General features: G+C 39.5%; 1 protein-coding gene and 1 pseudogene across 3 annotated transcripts in view; both read left to right on the forward strand.

The window, feature by feature from the left end:
* LOC118019903 (protein bicaudal C homolog 1) overlaps nt 1-20,725 on the forward strand; it is a 279,876-nt gene that overhangs the window by 143,045 nt on the left and 116,106 nt on the right. The window lies entirely within an intron of this gene.
* On the forward strand, nt 1,034-2,468 carry LOC118019750 (annotated as a pseudogene).

Genomic DNA, 20,725 nt, shown 5'->3' on the forward strand with positions numbered 1-20,725 from the left:
TATTGATGACATGGAGTTTGGTGTTTGTTTACCACATTTATGGAAAGCATTTTGCTTTAAGTCAGTAACAGTGTGCAAACCAAAACCGAGAAACTTAAAAAACAAGATTTCCCACTTTAAAACTTGTGGGTGTACCTAGTTCAGTATTTTTCCTGATCAGGCTAGTGAAGAATTTAAAAACTGAGGACTTAGTATTCAAGGGGATACATGCACCACTGTACTTATAGCAGCATTATTTACAATAGCTTAATTATGGAAGTAGGCTGGTCCATTGATAGTTGAATGGATAACGAAGATGCAGTAGACATACACACACACACACACACACAGGAATATTATTCAGCCATAAAAAAGACTGAAATCTTGCCAATTGCAAGGATGTGAATGGAGCTAGAGAGTATAATGCTAAGTGCAATAAGTCATTCAGAGAAAGACAAATACCATGATTTCACCCACACGTGGAATTTAAGAAACAAAACAAATGAGCAAAGAAAAAAAAAAAAGACAAACCAAGAAATAGACTCTTAACTATAGAGAACAAACTGATGGTTACCAGAGGGGAGGTGTGTGGGGGGATGGGTGAACTAGGTGATGGGGATTAAGGAATGCATTTGTCTTGATGCGCACTGGGTGATGTATGTATGGAATTGTTGAAATATTGTACACCTGAAACTAATATAACACTGTATATTTACTGAAATTAAAATTTAAATTGAAAAACAAACAAACAAACCCTGAGGACTTAGGATCAGCCTTAGGCTCATTTAGTTATTTCCTTTTCCTTTACTTTAACAGTGGGGCTCTTAAGAAGACAGTGTCTAGATGTTTACCTGAGAGATTAGTATTCCTTTTTTTTTTTTTTAAAGTTAAAAGGATTTTAAAAAGTTTAGTACAGTTAAAGTCCAAGCTGATAGCAGGTACATAAGGAAAGCTACATACCTTAGAATATTCACCAGACTATATGTTAAAGACTTCATCTGCTGAAAATGAGCAATAAAATGTCGCAGGCAGATGAATATATAATTAAAATATTTGTGTTACTAAATGAAAACTTTTCTTATGTAGTATCTACAGTTGTACTTGCCACTTCATAAACTCTGTAAGTATCAGCTGAATAAATAAATGAATGTGAGTTGATGTTGAGCTTTTTAATTGGTAGTTTTGAAAAATCAGTTTATAAGTTTTAATTAAAAGGACAGTTTGAGCTAGGGCTCAAGATGTGGCCTGTGGGTCTGCAAGATCAACATTATCACTAAGTCTCCAGAGAAGAGTGAGAGGAAGATGGAAAGATGTTGGCTGCGTGGAGAAGGATCCCTCCTCTGCCTCATTTTCCACTGGCTGCTTTAAGGAAGAGGAGACAGTTTTACTACCAGTCACTCAGGCTTTGACCAGCATGGGGGTAATCCTCTTACCTTCTAAGCAGTGTTTAGCAGAAAAGTTTCCATCCAGACATCAACTACAGTATCCCCACTCATGTCCACATCTCCATCACCCCGTCTGGCATCCTGGAAATGGTGATGCTCAGCTTCATCTGATGACATCATTCCTGGGGCTAACTTATGATCTCCTATGATCCACTCATCAGGTGGAATCCAGAGGAATATGGGAGCATCAGGAAGCTCAGCATGGCAACTAAGAACCTGTGGCTTCCAACTATCTTCAGTGAGGAGGTCATGGATGTGGATCAGGCACCTGCAAGTCACATGGCTTATGTCACCTGTGAAGGTTGCATCAGATATAAGCCAGTACGAACATATGTAATCTGGATGTCTTCTGTTTCCCCTTTGATGAACAGAACTGCGTTCTCACCTTCAGCTCTTTCATCTCAGCAGGTGGTCCAGCCTGAATGTGATGAGCTTTCTGGGGTCAAGTGGCTTTCTGGGGTTGTCATCAATGCCTTCAGCTTCTTTCTGCCAGCAGAAAGTGAGAGTCATGCCCCATTCAAGACAGCACTTCTGCTGCACTACACCGTCTTTCTGCTCATGATGAATGACTTATTCCTGGCCAGTGGCACCTCCCACATCAGTGTCTCCTTTGTCCTTTGTCTGTCTCTGACGGTGCAGGTCAGCCTACTGGGGACCGTTTTCATCACCTACATGCTGTACCTGATGATCACCCAGCCACCACATTGCTTTTACATTGTACCAGCCCAAAAAAATGCCGCCCCACTGCAACCCAGAAGGGAAGTAAGGGCCTGGGTCTCACTCCTACCTACTGCCTGGCCTGAGGAGCCAGTGGAGCTGGTGGGGAGGGTGCCTGGTAACAACGAGGCAGAGTTAAATGGATGCCCTACATCAACAAGGGCCAGTAGGAACACAAGGCTCAGAAGCAGCACTTAGTGGACCTGTGGGTGCAGTTCAGCCACACAGTGGATGCTGTGCTCTTCTATCTCTACCTGCTCTTTATGACCTCCTTCAATCATCATGGTCACTGTCCTCTGGAAAACCTTGGAAGATGCCCATCTATAAACCCCAATCTGGAGCTTCTCTTGCCTCTAGAAACCAGCCAGGCTCTCATACCATCCAATCCCAGCCCCACAGTCTCGGCAACCACCTTGTTTTTAACTCAGCCCTTCTGTGCAGTTTCAGACCGGACCAGGTAGTTCCCTCTGTCCTCCAGAAGTTATTACATCCTTGTTCCTGCATGCCCTCAGCTCCCCTCAGCCCTCCCATGAGTTCTGCCTAGCTCCTTAGGACTCAGGTTCCTGAAATACCCCCTTGATTGAATCACCCTCAGTAAGCTTCTTTGCAGGGGGAAAAAAAAAGAGGACAATTTGACCTTATTTTTTGAGGATAAATTTTTATAAAAATTCAACTAAGTGTAATAATTTTAAATAATTTTAGTTGCTAATTTTTGCTAAGAAAGACCTAGGGGTTTTCTTTAAGTAAAAAATTTGTGTTTGATAGTGGAAATTAAGGATATAAACAGTATTCCTAGGAAACATTTAAAAATACAATAATGAATATCAGTGTAACATTTGGTATGCCAGCGATAGTTATTCTCTTATTAAATGGGTCCTAAAGAGCTACCAAAGTATGAAAATAAGAAAACAGTATCCCTTAAAATGTTACATAATTCAGAATGACCATTATTTTCCCTATATTAGCTGAAACTTTCCCCAGTTTTTTCTTTTCCTGAATTATCATGGTTTCATTGCTTAAAATGTGTTAAAATATTTCTATTTAACTTTTTCTGCAAAGTACATATTTTGGACTCTTAATAATGATGTCAAATGACATTAAAATGCTAGATTTCTTTGTGATTAATTGGTTACCAATCTCACAGTAGTAAACATGAATTTACAATAAAAGTGAAGATGTAAAGGAAAGGGAGGAAGATGTGTTCTTGAATCTATCATTGTTAAGTTTTAGTTAACACTTTAAAAAATGCAGATTAGTTACTTAAAGCTTTTCTAACTTTTTATTATAAAAATACAAAAAAGTTGTAAGAATTATGCAGGGAATACCATATACCCACTAATTAAATTTTACAGTTACTTCTTTATATTTGCTTTATCACATATGGATCTATCTATCCTATTTATTCATCAATCCATCTTTTTGCTGCATTTCAGACTAGCAGGCTTACATCAGCACACTTTAGCTCTTCACCCTGCATACCAACAATCAGCATTCAATATTTGTAGTGTTTTGTCATTGTTAAATTTAGATAAAGTAAATGTAGTATTGAATGTGTTTTGACAAATGTATATATCCGTTAACCCAAACTCTTATGAAGATAGAGACCATTACCATGACTTGAAACAGTTTCCTCCTACCCCCGTCCCAAGCCCACCCCCACTTACTGTGAAACCACTTTTCTGAGTTTTTTCACCAAAGATTAGTTTTGTTTGTTCTAGAATATTAATATAAATGGAAACATACAGTATGTACTTTATAGTATAAGGCTTCTTTTTCTGAGCATAATGTTTTTGGGTTTCATCCATATTGTTGCATATTATCAGTAGTTCATTTCTTTCTTTAATGAGTTGTATTGCATCGTGTACCACAGTTAATCTGCTCCCTTGTTTATGGACACCTGGCTAGTTCCTGTTTTCCGCTATTATGAATAAGCTGCCGAGGACAAGTCTTTTACTTGCTGGGTATTTATTTACATTTGGTTTTCTCAAGAACTTAAAAATTAGAGTGTTAAAAATTGAGCTTACCCAATGTGTATCGTTTCCACAAGTCCCTATTTCAGTGAATGACGCCACCGTTCACAGTGTTGTCCAGGCCATAACCTTGAGTGTCATCCTTGACTGTTTGCTGTCCCTGTTCTGTCATGCATACCCACATACAAAGGGCTGCCGGTAGTGTCTTCTTCACATTCGCTCACTTTGCCGTCGGACTGTAATCATTAACCTGTTTGAAACCATCCCCATCTCTCAGCTGGATTGTCAGAACAACTTCCTAACTGGTCTCCTTGCCACCTCTCTTGGCCCTCACTCCCTTCCTTTCTTCAAACTACTGTCACTCATCTTTGAAAAGATACACATTAGATCACGTTACTTACTTATTAAGAAATGTCTAGTTTCCCAGTGCTTTTAGGATAAAAAAGTAAAATCCTTGTCCTACTTTGCAAGTCCATGTGGTTTTTAACTCCTGCATCTTCCCTGGTCTCATCTTTCTAAGCACACTGGGTTTGCATGTCTCTCCTGCTTCTCACTTTGGGGTTTGTCCTCCTCTGCTGTAGTCAGGCTCTCTAATTGGATCATTCCCATTTCCACACAATTGTGTTCTACTGTCTCCCATACTAAAGGAAAACAAAAACTGCCTGTATCAGTGCAGATTAGAATTGTGTGGAAACAAAGCAAAACAAAATTATTGCTGTGTAAATAAGGTGGAAGATTACTTCTCATAAAAGAACAGTGCAGGTCTGGTGTGGTGACAGTGTTCCCCAGAGACCTAGTAAACCAAGGTACTTCTACCTAGACAGTTTCCCACTCCTGGGTTATGGCCCTTACCTTCATCATCCAAGTTGGAACTTCAAACACCACAGTCTAATCAGCAGGATGGAAGAAGGGACAAAAGACATTCAATCATGAGATTTCCTAGAATTTCCCAGCATTTCCCTAGGCAGAACTTAGTTTCCTAGCCATACCTAGCTTCAAGGAAGTCAGAGTAGTTATTTTAGGTGTCCATGTGCCCAGCTAAAAATTGAGAATTCTAATTGGGAGAAAGTGGACATTGGGGTAGGCTTTTTGCAACTGTCATACTTCCCTTGATGTCACATTCCTCTTCAGCCACTGTCTTGTTTTTCTGCTTCTTGTTAAGAGTCAAAACTTCTTGAAGGTGTTGTCTGATCATATTCTACTTCTCAGCTCACGCCAACTCCTCTGCTCACCCTTCCATTTACATGGTTGTGTCAGGGTTACCCGTGATCCTGGTGTTTTAAAAAATCCAAGGGATACTTTAAAGTCTTCATCTGACTTGATTTCTTAGTAGCTTTCAGTTCTTTTCTTTTTTCCTTGAGGAACTCCTCTATGGGGATTATTAGTGTGGAGTTTTTCCTTTGTCTTCTATGACTTCATCATCATCTACCACCATTCTGGAAGTTCATTCCCTCTGTGATACTTTCAGCATCTCCTCTTCTACCCAGTGTCTAAATGTTGGAATTTATCAAGGTTTAGTTTTTTTTTTTTTTTTTAATTAAAGCAACAGATAAGATTCTTCATTTTAACCATTTTTAAGTGGCATTAAGTATATTCACACTGTTTTGCAACCATCAACCACCATCCGTATTCGGAAGTTTTTCACCTTCCCAAAGTGAAACTCTGACCAGGAAACAAGACCCATTCCCCATTCCCCCTGCCTCCCACTTACATTCTACTTTGTAAATTCTCAAGGTTAGTTTCACACCTAAATTGGAAGGACCTTTGTTTCTTCTTCATGTCCTTCATAGGTGAGAGCCTCAGATACCATTTAATTCCAAATTTTATATTTCAAATTAAATTTTTTTTCCTTCTGCACACTAGATTCTTAGCACCTTAGCCTGATATTTCCACTTGGCTGGAAATCCACTTCAGTGGCTCATAGACTTTAAAAATGTAGCTTAACTGAAACTTTTATGTTCTTAGTCTCATTTGGTCTCTTTCTTACTTCCAGTCTCAATGATGGCACCAGCCAATCAGAAACCTGATGGATAACTTGATAGCTCCCCTTCCATCACTCCTCCCCAATCAAGTCAATCAAGAGTCTTGGTGTTCCACTCTCAGTAGAAGTTGATTTGCTTCATTTTTCTTTATCTCTACCATCGTGACCCTTCTCCATGCTCCTATCATCTCTTGCTTGACAATTGCAATGCTCTCCTAGCTCATCTCTCTACTCCTGCCTGCCTCCTTCAATGTGATCTGTAAAACACAAATAAGGTTATGTTCCTACAAGGCTTAAAGCCCTTTATGGCCTTCCTAGTGCTGTTAGAAGGAGACCCAGCCCCCTTATCCATGGCTCTCCAGGCTTTATATGACTTGGCCCTTATGTCCCTCTCCACCTCACTGTTGCCCTTTTCTCCTACCTGCTAGTTGTCTTTCAGTTCTTTTAACTTCGAGTTCCCTCCTGCTTCAGGGCCTCTGCTTGCTATGTTCTTTATGTTTTCTTGACATCTTTCAGGTCTTGGCTTAACATCCTCGGATTGTCTCGCCTAATACAAAGTATGACCCCTCTTATTGTTCTGACTCAGGGCATCCTGTTCGTTTTTAACCCTTCCCCCACTTAAAAAATGATTTCTTCCCCTGCCTTTACTTCATTTCTCCCAGTAGATTTATTTTATTGTATTTGTTCATTTCCCCCAGTAGATTGTAAGTGTGATCAGAACTGTTTAAGTTCTATTGACTGTTTATGCCTAATGTTTAATGCAGTGACTGGCATGGATCTGGCATGCAGTAAATATTTAGAAATGAATGAATCCTGCTCCCTCTTCCTGATACGATTTGCATCACCCCCTTTGATGTAACTGTGCTTCATATTATGGCTCATTTCTTCAAGGTAGCCTTCCCTTATTAATATATACATGGCATCTCTCTGTTAGGTGATATCATTGCAGTTTGTAGGTTTCTTTCGTGAAACTTCTTATGCTTGGTAATTAACGTGAGGGTTGTTTGGTTGTTGGTTTCCCTGACTATACCATCAGCCTTGTGACAGCAGTGGCCACAGCTGTTTTGGTGCATCATTGTTGCCCTTTGGTGAGCACAGTGTCTCATACTTACCTTGTTTTATATGAATGCGTGGTGGTAAAATACACCTCACCAGTTGGTTCAAATTTCATAACGTAGAACAATTATCCCATTTTATCAGCTGTGAATAGATGTTGAAAATTGAGGACGTACTGAGAGAATCTTAATTTCTTGAAGCCAGCATTTAGAAAGTTTAGTGGTTTTTAATTGGATTCTTCTTAAATGTTAAGAACCTAAAAATTCACAAGGGAAAAACTGTTACGAAATTTTACTCTAAGAATCACATGAAGACATCTGAAATATTGCCAAATCTAATTCTGTAGTTCTGCAGATTAATGAAATCTTAGTACATCTGCATGTTTTTCTTTCCAGGTCTCCCTTGTGACATCATTAGTGCACTTAAGCCTCTTGAGTAGCTTCTTTGGAAATTTTCATAATCAATTAAATTCATTTTTGAAATGTATAAATACTTCGAATATTACTCATAACTTTTTATAGGCTCCATACTTTTTTCTATTTCAGGAAGATTTAAAATTACTTTTGCAGAAAAATACATTTATAGTACAGTAGATATTTTCTATCATGCTGTGCCAAATTCAGTGGGGTAATACTTTAATTTTCTGGCATCCTCTTGGAAGTGATAATTTCCTAACATTAATTCAGGAAAACTTAGTGGTTTTGGAATTTCTAGCATATGCAAGGGGATTCACATATAACTTTATGTTAGGCTTAATTGGACTCAGTTTCCCAGCAGCCTTTAGCCCTGAGCCTCTCCACCGAATGCCTTAGACCCAGAGTCAAGTGCTGGCCTATAAAGCTGTCTGTTTCTTCTTCCTAAGATCAAAGTCCAGCTCATTATAAAATGCCTGAGGCACAGGATTTTCTGATTCTGGTAGAAGCACCATCTGCTCACTTGTTTGAGTATTACCACATTCCTGTTATTTCTCTTGTAACCCATCTCAGGTAAACAGAAAACAAGTGAATGGCTTCCTGGTTGTATTTGGTATACACATGTTTAGTTGAGGCTATTTCGTATTTATCTAAATAGTGATTTTGAAATAAATTATTTAGCTGCCAACATTTTAAAATTAAGGAGATTTTTTTTACATCCCAGTCTGGTTTGGTAGCTTTTTTTGAAAAATCTGAAAGTCTGGCTGCTTTGGGTCAGCTTCTACACATGCTGGTTGGAGCTAGTGATGTGCTCCTGTTTGCCTCACCCTCTCCCACTCCCTCTTATTCCCTGATGTGGATGTCTGGTGTCAGTTATCATTTATGCTTGCTGTTTTACTGTTGGTTTTCTCATGATGGAGTAAAATAGTTCTTGTACCCATATCTATAGGTCAAGGGGAACTGTGAATGAGGGGACAGTGAATTCCAAGAAAATGAGAGAAGATGTATTTGTTTGGGGCAATGAATAATTTTTGTCTATTTTTTCTTTTGTGTAATGTGTATTTGAATTAAAAGCATGCACTGTGCCCATTCATTCCTAACTGTTTCCTGCCTGGCTCCAATCGACATTTGAGCCAGACACTCTTGATTTAGATACATGATCCTAAAAAAAAGAAAGTGATTCCACCTTTGGTTCCCTCAAAGGATAGTAGATTATTCTTCTAGAAGCTTACAGCTCTCTTGCAAATGAAATGCCCAGGCATCCTCTTTGTGACTTGTCAAGAGGGTAGCTGTTGTTGGCTTTACCAGTAACTAGGCCTTGCAAGACCTGGCAAGTTCACTGTAAGTAAAACAGACTTTGCCCTCAAAGATAGTTTATCTTTGAAGGGGGATTGAGCCAATTTAAAATAGAAATACAAGTCTCGTAAGAAAGACAGTATAGCAGCTCTGAGGAGGGGAAGATTATATCAAATTGAGGGGATCTTGCAGTTGCTTTTATGCTTCGTGATGAACAACAGGTAGAAATTGAATGCTGGAGACAGTGGGACAACAGAACTGCTTATAGAAAGAAAAAAAAAAGATGGGGATCGGGTGTGGGCAGGGCAGTGGTTAGTGGTGGTGATGAAGATACGGGGACTGAGGAAAAGTAAAACCAGAGAGGTGGGTTGTGGCCTGGTTATGGACAACCTTAATGTTAGGCCAAGAAGTTTGTGCCCAACTTAAGAGATAATGAATAAGCGCTGGCAGACTTGAATTATAGGAGGGAAATATCAGAGCTTGTGAGTTGAAGGGGAGAAAACTGGAAGTGCTCTCACCGCTTGTGAAGCCATTGGTAGAAATGCTCACGGTGGTAATTACCTGGATGGAAGGTTGTCTTAGGTTCTGGGCATAGTTCTGGAGAGAGAATCACTAGGTCTGTGCAACTGATTGGATATAGTAGTGTGGGCAGTGAGGGAGATGAGGAAGAAGCTGTAGGAAAGGGAAAGGGACAATGTTTTGAACACATGTCAGAGAAAAGTATGGAAGTCAGAAGGAGGACCTGGTTTGGAAGACGTATCCAGTAGGATGCTTTCTGCTTCAAGTAAAAGGTTGGCCTCAATGATGTGAACATGTATTGGCTCTCATTACTGAAGAGTGCACAGGGAGTGGCTTCAGGCATAGTTTGATCCAGAAGCTTTGTGAGGTCATCCAGGATTCAGAGATTCTCCTGCTCAGCTCTGTCTTCCACCCTGATGGCTTTCTCCTAAAGCTGATTTTCTCCTGTAGCAGCAGGCAGGGCTCCATGTGTCTTTGTTTCCCATCTAGTGGGAGAGAGAAAACCTTTTCAGAAATTCTCTTTAAAAAGCCAGAAAACTTCATTGTCAAAAATGTCCATCAGACAAACCTCTTCTCTTTTTGTCTTTGGCCCAAATTGGATTATATGCCTGCCTATTCTTTCTTTTTTTAATTGTGGTAAAATCCACATAACATAAAATTTACTGTCTTAACCATTTTTAGGAGTTCAGTTCAGTGGTAACAAAAAAGTTCATATTGTTGTTTAACCATCACCATCAGCCATCTGCATAGCTTTTTCCATCTTATAAAACTGAAACTCTATACCCATTAAACAGTAACTCCTCATTGCCCCTCCCTGCAGCCCCTAAAAACAGTCACCATTCTGCTTTTTGTCTCTATGATTTTGACGACTTTAGGTAAGTTTTCTCATATAAATGGAATCATACAGTATTCATATTTTTGTGACTGGCTTATTTTACTTAGCATAATGCCTCAAGGTTCACCCATGTTGTAGTATATATTAGAATTTCCATCCTTTCTAAGGCGGCATGCTATTCCATTATATGTATGTACCACATTTTGCTTATCCATTTTCATTCATCAGTGGACACTTGTGTTGTTTCCACATTTTTTTTAAAATTTTTTTAAGATTTTATTTATTTGCGAGAGAGAATGAGAGACAGAGAGCATGAGAGGGAGAAGGGTCAGAGGGAGAAGCAGACTCCCTGCTGAGCAGGGAGCCCAATGTGGGACTCGATCCCGGGACCCCAGGATCATGACCTGAGCCGAAGGCAGTCGCCCAACCAACTGAGCCACCCAGGCGCACCTCCACATTTTAACTATCATGAACAGTGCTATTATAAATGTGGATGTACAGATAGCTCTTTGTGACCCTGATTTCAATTATTCTGGGGATATAACCAGAAGTGAAATTGCTAGATCGTGTGCTAATTCTATTTTTAATTTTTTAAGGAACTGCCAGTGGTGTTCCACATTGCTCTTTTCCACAGCAGCTGTTCCATTTTACATTCTTACCCACCGTGTGCAAGGGTTCTGATTTATCCACATCCTTGCCAGCACTTACTGTCTGCTCCTTTTTATAGCAGCCATCCTAATGGCTGTGCTATTTCATTATACTTCTGATTTGTACCTTTCCTAATGACTGGTGATGTTGAGCATCTTTTCATGTGCTTATTAGCCATTTGTATGTCTTCACTGGAGAAAAGTCTATTCAAGTCTGTCCATTTTTGGATCAGGTTGCTTGTTTTTTTTGTTGTTGTTGTTATTGAGCTTTAACATGCCTACTCTGAAACCAGCCCTTGGCAATGGGAGTGGCATCACTCTGTTAGATACCCAAGTTGATTCCTGGACCCTGGGTAGACAACTTATAACGTCCACTTAAGTGAGTCATTCAGGGACCATGTTTGCATGTTTCTCCCAAAGGGAGACAGGAGGCCATGAAATTCCAGATGGGCAGCTATAAAATGGAAGGGCCTCCGTAAGCTTGGGTCCCTGCATGACTGTGTAGAACCAAGCCCTTTGCTGACTTAGGCAGTCCATTTAACAGGAGAGAGAAGCTTTTGTTGTGTTCATCCCCTGACATTTGGAGTTGTTATAGTAGTGTAACCAATACATACATCTTCATTATTCTTTTTTTTGAAGTAAACTTTTCTTGAGCCCAGTACTCACTTCTTTGCCTACTTACCCATTTCAGCCTACACAGAATTGTATCTTATTAATGTCTCGGGGATGCCATAATAGATCTGCTGCTGTGCTGATCTGTCATTCCCAGCACCAGTGCCACTGGAACTTACTGAGCTAAGTGGGATTGTTTGCTTAAAGAAGATCAAGGTGACCGGAGTGGTAAAATGTGTGGCCTAAAAAATCATATAATGTGAATTCATGTAACTGGAATAATGGGCTTATGAAAAATCAGAGGCTAGAAAATTACAATCAAGGTTTGGTAACTTGATTTTGTGAGAGATATCAATACTGTTACATTTTTTTCACAAGTTATATCCTGTTAAACCATTATATTCAAGTCATATACAAGTTACATCTGATAGTTCAAATTTAATCTTTTTATAGCTACCTATGTTAGCAGGTATGATAGAGATCTGGTTAGTCTTTCTGAGGAATTATAATAAAGTGATAATTGGAGAGTGAAATAGCCTTAAGAATCATAGATACTTACGTCCCAGGGGAACCAAGAAACTGGCTCTTCACTAACACTACAGGTCATCACATACAACCTACCCATACCCCATGAAAATACTCCTTGGTTTGGAGCACGGGTTGGAAGTTGGGGTCCATGCTTTCTTTCACCCACAGTGTTTTTTTACATAATTGAAATAGGTAACATTTAGAAATCAGGAGATTTAACACAAAAATCTGGCTCATCTTTTAAAATGGGCAGGTGTGGGCCCCTTAGCAGGTACCAGCTGTAGGCTAGAGTGGAAGTGACAGAACATAGGCATCCCACTGTCCAAGCCCGTACTTGGCATTTTAGTTGAAGAGCCTCTCCATTATTACGCACATATACCTTGGGAAAGTAAATTCTGTCAGTCATTTAGAATTTACTTTCATTTAAGGAATATTCACTCAGTTCATTTATTCTGATAAGCAGATTCCACAGGGATACCATTTTTTGAATGAGTTAAAGGAGACTGTGCAGATGGAGTGGCTGTACTCAGATACACCAAGTGCTGAGTAATTGGAAAGTCTTAGGTGATCGTTGCCTCTTCTGTCCCCTTTGTCTAACTCCATCACTGTTAATTACTTTAACGATGCCTCTTAGATCCTAAGTGCTGGATTCAAATGTTTAGAAATGAACAAGATACAGTTGGTTGGCCATCAGGAGGCCACCTCTTGGTGGGATTGGTAAAATGAGCAAAGAAATAAGCACTATAATGTTGCCACAACATAGTGAGAATGGGGGGGGGGAGGGGTGACTTCTGCCTGGGCGGGTTGGGAGAGTTTTCACAGCGGGGGACACATCTGAACTAGGTTTTGGTCGATATGTAGGAGTTCGCTGAACTTTTTGAGATAAATTAGTTAAGCCTGCCTATGGTGTGGAACAGTTTGAAACCCCTTATCAGTGATTCTCAATGGGCATAAAAGGTGATCCTCACTTTGCACAGCAGTGTGGGACCATAAAAAATGACCTTTGCGAGCTGAAACTTCAAAGTACTTTCAGTAATCAGTGGGAAAATTGAATGCTGTGCAACTTCTAAAAATTTTTATGAAAACATTAAAGAGTTCCCTGTCAGTGATAGATACGTAGGAAAATGAAAAAGATATTAAAGCTAATATTTAATGCACTGTATTTAAGTGTTACAAATATTGAGAATTAATGTGTTTCATTTCTTTGTAAAAAAACTTGTCAAGAATAGTTGGAACCGTGGCTTTTTTTATTGTATAGTTTGTGATATGGAGGGAGCATCTTTTCTCTGCCTCAGTGAATTGTCGTGACCATCAGTCTAGATCAGATTCCAACATGTCATCCTTTGTACCTTCATGGTTGTGGAATATCTCCCAGAATTTCTTTAACGTGAAGTTTTTTGCTGGCGTCAGCTCCTCCTTGTCACAGCCACTTTCATCATTTATGTCCCTGAGTTTGTCTTCACGCAGTCTCTTCTGGCCGCCTATCACAGCCCCTCCAGCAACAGTAGTGTCAACATTCCCGTCGTCCCCTACGGATCCTCTCCCCTGACGTTTGACTCAAGTTTCACTTCCAGCAATGTTGTTGTGTGTTTGTTTGCTGTACTTTCATCTTGGTTGGCCAGTTTCCACTTTTGATTATCCATTTTTGTAAAATCTCACTTGTTTTTGACCCTGGGAGACAAGAAGTCAGTACAAGTCCTTGCTTTGCTGTCGTGCATGAGGTAATTACAGATGTGCAGTGAGTAATCCCCAACACACTTTGAACTCGTCACTGATCAAGATGCATGTTATATATGTAGTGATTTGTATACTGAAGAGCTGGCAGTGGCATGTGTATTTGATGCAACTACTCGCAATTAATGTGCTTTGGTAACTGGAATGTAAACTTGTCTTGTTGGGGAATTGGTGTTGTTTACCTAAGCTGTGGTAACTACAATTTGTGCATCTTGGGACTGTGCAAAGCCAGGACTGTCTCTGTGGCCGTCTTGAGTGGGTTTGTCTTGCCCTTTGTTGGAAGTTCAACATCTGTAACCCTGGCCACTGAGTGCCGCTGTGGTCCTGTCTTGCGTCACTGTGACAACCAGAATGCTTCTGACACTCTATGTACATGGGGTGGTGGTCCTCCTCTGGATTGAACCATTCTGGGGCCATCTCGGGGTTACTCTGTCATTAATGAATCAGAGTGCTAAGGGACAGCCGCTCTGCTGCTAGTGAGCACTGGGGGGTTGAGCTTTCAGATGACCTCCCCACAAGTGTATGGTGCTTTCCACTTACTTTGTCAGGAATTGCTCTTGCTAGAGTCACGTGACTTCAATTTTAGCCAGACTTTGCTACATACCTATCTGCTGCTTAACCTCTTTGATTCCTCATTTCTTCATCTGCAAATAGGTTTCACATATCTGATTTACAAGATTATTGCATGGAATACATGGGAAATGTATATGAATATTACACAAATGTGAGGAATGATTCTGGAGATGACGAGTAACTGATCAGTGAGATGCATTTCTTGGATTTAAAATGAAATACAACAGAGCCTTCTAATGTCTCAGCAAAATAAACATCCTCAGCTTTTAGACACCCCCTCGTGTGAGAAGTTCACTACTTTCCCATCTCTACTTTTCAGAGTTTTCTAGTTGGCTCTTTTCTCACGTAGCTCCTTCATGGTGAAATGCAGCAAATTGACTCACAATCCATTAGTACATGAAGTAACTTTAAACAGCCTTCTCCATGAGGATAGACCTTATTTCTCTATTGATATAAGGAAAATAGAGCACAAATGAGCTGGGTTTGTTTTTTTTTGGGGGGGGGGTTGGTGGTTTTTTTTTGTTTCTTTTTGTTTTGTTTTGTTTTGTTTTGTGAAGCAGGCTGCAGATGGCTCCCAGCTGGTAGCCATTTTGAATGATGAATTTTCAGTAGTTTAGAGTATAAATGTCAAGTTAGAGTGTTCAGCGTTCTTTTCCTGGTCCAAGAATAAATATTTCAAGTAAAGTCAGCATAAGTAGACTTGTCGTTGGTTGATCTGAGATATTGTTTACTTACCTGTGGATTTTTAACTTTATGTCTGGATTGAAGAATTTGGTGAAATAAGCACGTTAGTAGAATTGTTGGTTTGGCAAAGGTTTCCATCATCTGTAAGATATTATCCTATAATTGCTGCAAACTTGCAAAATCTGTAGTATAGTGAACATTGGTAGATATGTTCTCTTTCTACATGGTGTGCTAATCTGGAATTTGTTGGAGATGGAAAAACATATATTATCACTTGAGCATTGAGAATATAAGTAGAAATTATTTTTTATCGTGGATAAAACTACATGTAGAATTTGATTGGATATTACTTTGTTCTAATTTGAACAATTTATTTTGGTTAAGTGAAATTATTTAAATGATTCCTTATAAATCTGTGATGAAATTTTTTTCTATAGCTGATAGAACTTTTTTCCAATTAAAAACATTCCAACTTCCAGCCCATGTAAACATTACTCTCCCTTGCCATCTCTCCCTCCCTTACTCCCCATAGAAACTAAAACCGAAACAGGAACATACGATTCCATGTTTATTAGATATCTTTTTTTTTTTTTAAGATTTTATTTATTTATTTGACAGAGAGAGAGACAGTGAGAGAGGGAACACAAGCAGGGGGAGTGAGAGAGGGAGAAGCAGGCTTCCCGCCGAGCAGGGAGCCCGATGCGGGGCTCGATCCCAGGACCCTGAGATCATGACCTGAGCCGAAGGCAGTCGCTTAACCAACTGAGCCACCCAGGTGCCCCTAGATATCTTTTTAATATAAAAAAAAGCAGTGCTATTACTCTTTGATCAGGGTACATTATGCCCTGTTTACAAAATACAAATATGAATAAGAAAGTTAAGATGACTAACTTCCTAAGCTGATACATATCCACAGCATGCTATCTTCATCAGATTTTTCATCATGAAAAAATAACTTTCAAACATGAACTACAAAAATATATAGTCTTTCTGATATAAACTATCTTAATTTTAATTGCTTCATATGTTTCAAAATTGATATTCTTGGCTCAAATACTTCTGTTACTATAAATATTTTCGCTTCATCAGATCTGAGATTAGCATAAGAATTCAGTTACATTTCCATTATTAATCCCTTGTAAGTAATGAGTATAGCAAGTTTAACAATGGAAACTTAAAATAGTTATTTTTCAAATAGTTTTATCTTTAGATGAATGCCTCCCAGATCTCCTCTCCCCATGACATAGAGAATTACTGCTTATAATAAAAGAACTAAAGAAATCTAGCAGAAATTGGTAGAAATGAGAAGACATTCTCTTGACAATGAACATGTCCATAAGTTGAAACTGACCTATTTGAAATGGCATAAACATATGGCGTACAGAATTATGAATTAGAACAAGTCTTTAAAATATTTAAGTTGAATCATTTTCAGTAAACATTTGAGCTTTGATTTTTGTGAAGGTAGAAACCAGGACAATGATATTAAAGAAACAAAAACAAAAAAACTAGCTGGAACTCACTTTAGGATTTTTCTCCCTGAGACAGAAGATAGTCATTTTCTTCTTGGAGATTTTGTGGTTTGTACACCGAGGCACTCCTTTACCTAACTGACATCGTGATACATGGCGTCCTTGCCCCACAAGGAAGCACTTGCCATTTTAAGCATGTTTCCCAGCTTTCAGTTAAAATTTCACACATCTTATGTTTTGCAGAGGGGTTGGTCAGAGTTAGCCACTTAATAATTATTCCTTGAATGCAAATTGAACATTTGGACAGTATCCTGGCTTGCTTAAGAATTGGAGCATAACATGGGTTTCTGGAGAGTGATTTCCTTGGAGGAATTAATTGGATTGTGGAAAATGTATAATACCCTTTTGAAAAGGTGTCAGTGTTTTCATCCATTATGAGATCCTTAAAATAAACTGCTTTAGTGGTCCCATTTCTATAATTTTTAAAAAAATATCACTTCAGTACTTAAGGTTTTTTTAAAACCTATCTGGATTTTGTGATGATGCTAAGAGATCTCCAGCAGCTCCCGTTATAGTTTGCCCCGGATTATCTCCTCTGTCGTTGTACTGATCGTTTAGATGTCACAGAAACTTGTTATGTCAACAACCCAGTCTGCTTAGTGACTTTATATCACTTGTGTCTACACCTAAGCTCTTGTTCAACTAAGACATGGCCTCTTTGAAAAGGAAAGTAAGCACTTAGGTCAGGGTTGTCTGGAAGCCCTGGGACATCTTTTTAAAACTATATGTAACTCATCTGTAAGCTTTCTAGCCACCTTTTTTTTTGCCTCTAGGAGAAATCCTAGCTTTATCTCTGACCTCCTTTAGCTGCTTTATTAATGAATAATCTAGAATAATGAGTTAAAATAAGTGTTTAAAATATTTAAGGCATGCTTTAATGTTTATAGAAAATTATTCAAAATTAGTAGTTTGTTCTTTGGGCTTTGGTTTTGTGAAGGTAGAAACAGGGCCATAATAAGATTTTTTTTAAAAAACCTAGGTTTTTTTTTTTTTTTTTTTTTTTTAAGACGTAAGAGAGTCATTTTCTTCTCAGAGGTTTTGTGGCTTCTTTCATTTCAGCCACAGCTTCTGGACCTCACCTTTTCCAGCTCCCTTGTTTACCTTGATTTACTTCTCTATTTGTCTTGATGACCATTTAGGACATCTTTTTAAAAAATAGCTTGCTGGATACAGAGCTTCTGACTTGCTTAGTGCCCTGATTTCTGCTTCTGCACCCCATGATCTACATCCTCATCCCACTTCTACCAGGGCTCATGCTTCCGCCCCCTTTTCCAGTAATCCAACTTCAATCCTAGGGTTCCTGGACCATTGTCCACCCATACTCCCAGCAGAGAGCTATACTTACTCCTCCTCCTGATCATAGGACTGCTTCCACTCTACTACTCCATAACTGGTTGAGGCTAAAACCAACTATTAGTGTGCAGTATCTATGCTATAGGAACTGACTTGGAGTCATTGGAGGTGATGGTTTGAAAAGCTTCATTGAGAACTTCCTAAGGAGAATTTTGACTTCCTAAAAGTGAAATAAGTGTGGCCGCTTCCTATTTGTAGTTACTCTCCTGGTTTTCAGAGTTGATTTGTAGTGAACGATAGCCAAGCACAGGTACTGGATGGCTTTGGTTTGTGTCGTGTCTTCAAGGCTATATGAGCATGTCCATGTGCAGATCCATAGGTGGATGGAGAAGACCTGAGACACATTTGCTGTCCTTGATGTGTGAAGTGAAACTTGAAGCACCTCAGCCACACTGAATCACCCTCAGACCCTCTGGAGTACCTGCCCTCCCTCCTTCTAGACCTTTCTACATGTACTCCTCTTCTATCTGGGACACGTTCTCCACCTTTTCTCCAGCTAGCTGTTTCTCTTCCTTTAGGTTACACCATTAATAGGCATTTCCTTGACATAACTTTCCTTGACTACCCATGACTAGGCTAGGACTCCCTCTATACACTCTCATATTGCCCTGCCCCATTATGAAACTTGACACACAGTACATAATGGTGGGTTAACCTGTCCTCTTCCTTGTTAGACCATGAGCTCCTGGAGGGAAGCACCATCTTATTTGCCGTTGTAGCCCTAGTTTCCAGGACAGTGACTGACCAAAGGTAATCAATATGTAATTAACACAAGGATCAATGTTATCTAATAATCACTGTGGGCCATGCTCTGTGTTTGGAGTTTTCCACATGTTTTCTTATCAAAACCTCACAACAATTCTATGATTAGGTAGTATAATTCATTATACAGAGGATAAAAGCTGATAAAAGTAATTCATCCATCATAATAGCTAGAAAGTGGTACTTGACTCTAGAGCCACCTGCTCTTAATGACTAGATTATGTAAAATGATGAACAAATAAAGGGATGTCTGAGAAGCATCCAGTCGGAGCTCTGTATGGGGATTGCAGCCTAATGAATGACCTGTGTGGTTGGCATTGACTGGCCATGATATTCAGTGGAGTCACTTTTTTCTAATCATAGAGGAAGGCCAGCTATGGGTGCCAGATTCCAGGAACTAGTAATTCATTTTCTTTAGAAGGTTGGACATTTACTGTAGCTCGTATAACTTTGGAGATCATGTGATATGGAAGGTAAAATCTGGTTTTAGATTAGGGATACTAAGCTTGGCATAGTCTCTCTTCCCCACACAGATGATGTCAATGTTAGGTAGGTTGAAAGTGAGCATTTCTGAGTCCCACCACTTCACTGCACAGTGGAAGCCCTGGACTGGTGGGACGCTTAGAGGAAGTGTGTATAAAGTAGCATTTGACTTGATGGCTATTATAAACTTTGAGGATATTTTCTCTGGCATATTATTTTCTATCATGGAGCATCTATTAGTGTTTAATAAAAAGATAATCAAATATATATGCAGGGTGATTTCTAGGAAGTTCTGCAAATGATTAAGATTTTAGAAAGTTATGTTTTGCCACCATATGTTGTCAAGGAAGCTTCTCTCTCATAGTAGTATAATTATGGCACCCTAATTTACTGGATTAAATGGCCAAATTATTTAATTCAGGGAAAGAAAAGTATATAGATTATATTCTTACTGCTTCCCCACCAACAGAATTATAGTAAGATCTCATTTTTCCATTTTATCTCTTTGGGTGTCTTAGCCAACTTAGAGGAAAATTCTGAATCAGTTTTTAGTCACTTTGAAGGTATATGTATGTCTAGTGGCTTGAAATTATAGGGTGACCAGCGAGAAGTCCCTCATATTGGGGCCTCCTGCCCTCATTCAGTGACTATGGAACTTATCCATAAATTTACTTTTAGTTGACTTTCAGGACTTTGTAGATTATATTTTGGAAAACTTTTACTAACTACCTCCCTTAACGTGACCTTTCAAGTTAGTGGCTGTGAACCATCTTTGTCAGCAGGTCCTGTGTAGGCACCCAGTCCTCTGTCAGCGGTTGGCTTCTTTGTGTGTGTCCCTGACTGGATTGTAAGCTTGTGGACACTAGGAATTGTGTCTTATTCATAGCTGTGGGTCCTAGAATTTGTGGTGCCTAGGTAGGCTCTTGAAAAATATTTATAGGACGTTAAAGCCGTTTGTCATGCACAAATCTTAAAGCATATTTTCTTCTTCTTTTTTTTAAACACTTATTTGTTTATTTGACAGAGAGAGACACAGCGAGAGAGGGAACACAAGCAGGGGGAGTGGGAGAGGGAGAAGCAGGCTTACCGCCAAGCAGGGAGCCCGATGGGGGGCTCGATCCCAGGATCCCAGAATCATGACCTGAGCCAAAGGCAGACGCTTAATGACCGAGCCACCCAGGCGCCCCCTAAAGATACTTTCAAATATGTATATACATGTTTTAAAAAGAGGCCCTATGATCTGTATAGTTTGGTTGTTAAAAGTATGGTCTTTGCAAGCAGTCTGGTGTTTTTATCCCCGCTCTGCTGCTTCCTAGCTGTGTAAGGAATAGAGGTCTACTTCATCAGCATGCTATGAAGACTCATTTACCTAAATATATCCTGTGCTTGCAATGTACAGGGTAGAGAGCTTACTTTTGTTTTGCAGAGACAGATTATAAACAAGTAAACACAGAAAATAGGAGAATTTCAGATTGGGCAAGGGGTAGGAGGGAACTTAGTGAGATGGGAAGAATTTGAGTTGGGGTCATGCAGGAGTGGAAGGGACTGTGGCAGCTGGGCAAGTGAGCCTGGACACGGAGGCCCTGCAGGGAAGCCTGCTGGGCAT

Source organism: Mirounga leonina, unplaced genomic scaffold, assembly GCF_011800145.1.
Source record: "Mirounga leonina isolate KUSES-001 unplaced genomic scaffold, KU_Mleo_1.0 Mir_109, whole genome shotgun sequence".
Classification (NCBI taxonomy): domain Eukaryota; kingdom Metazoa; phylum Chordata; class Mammalia; order Carnivora; family Phocidae; genus Mirounga; species Mirounga leonina.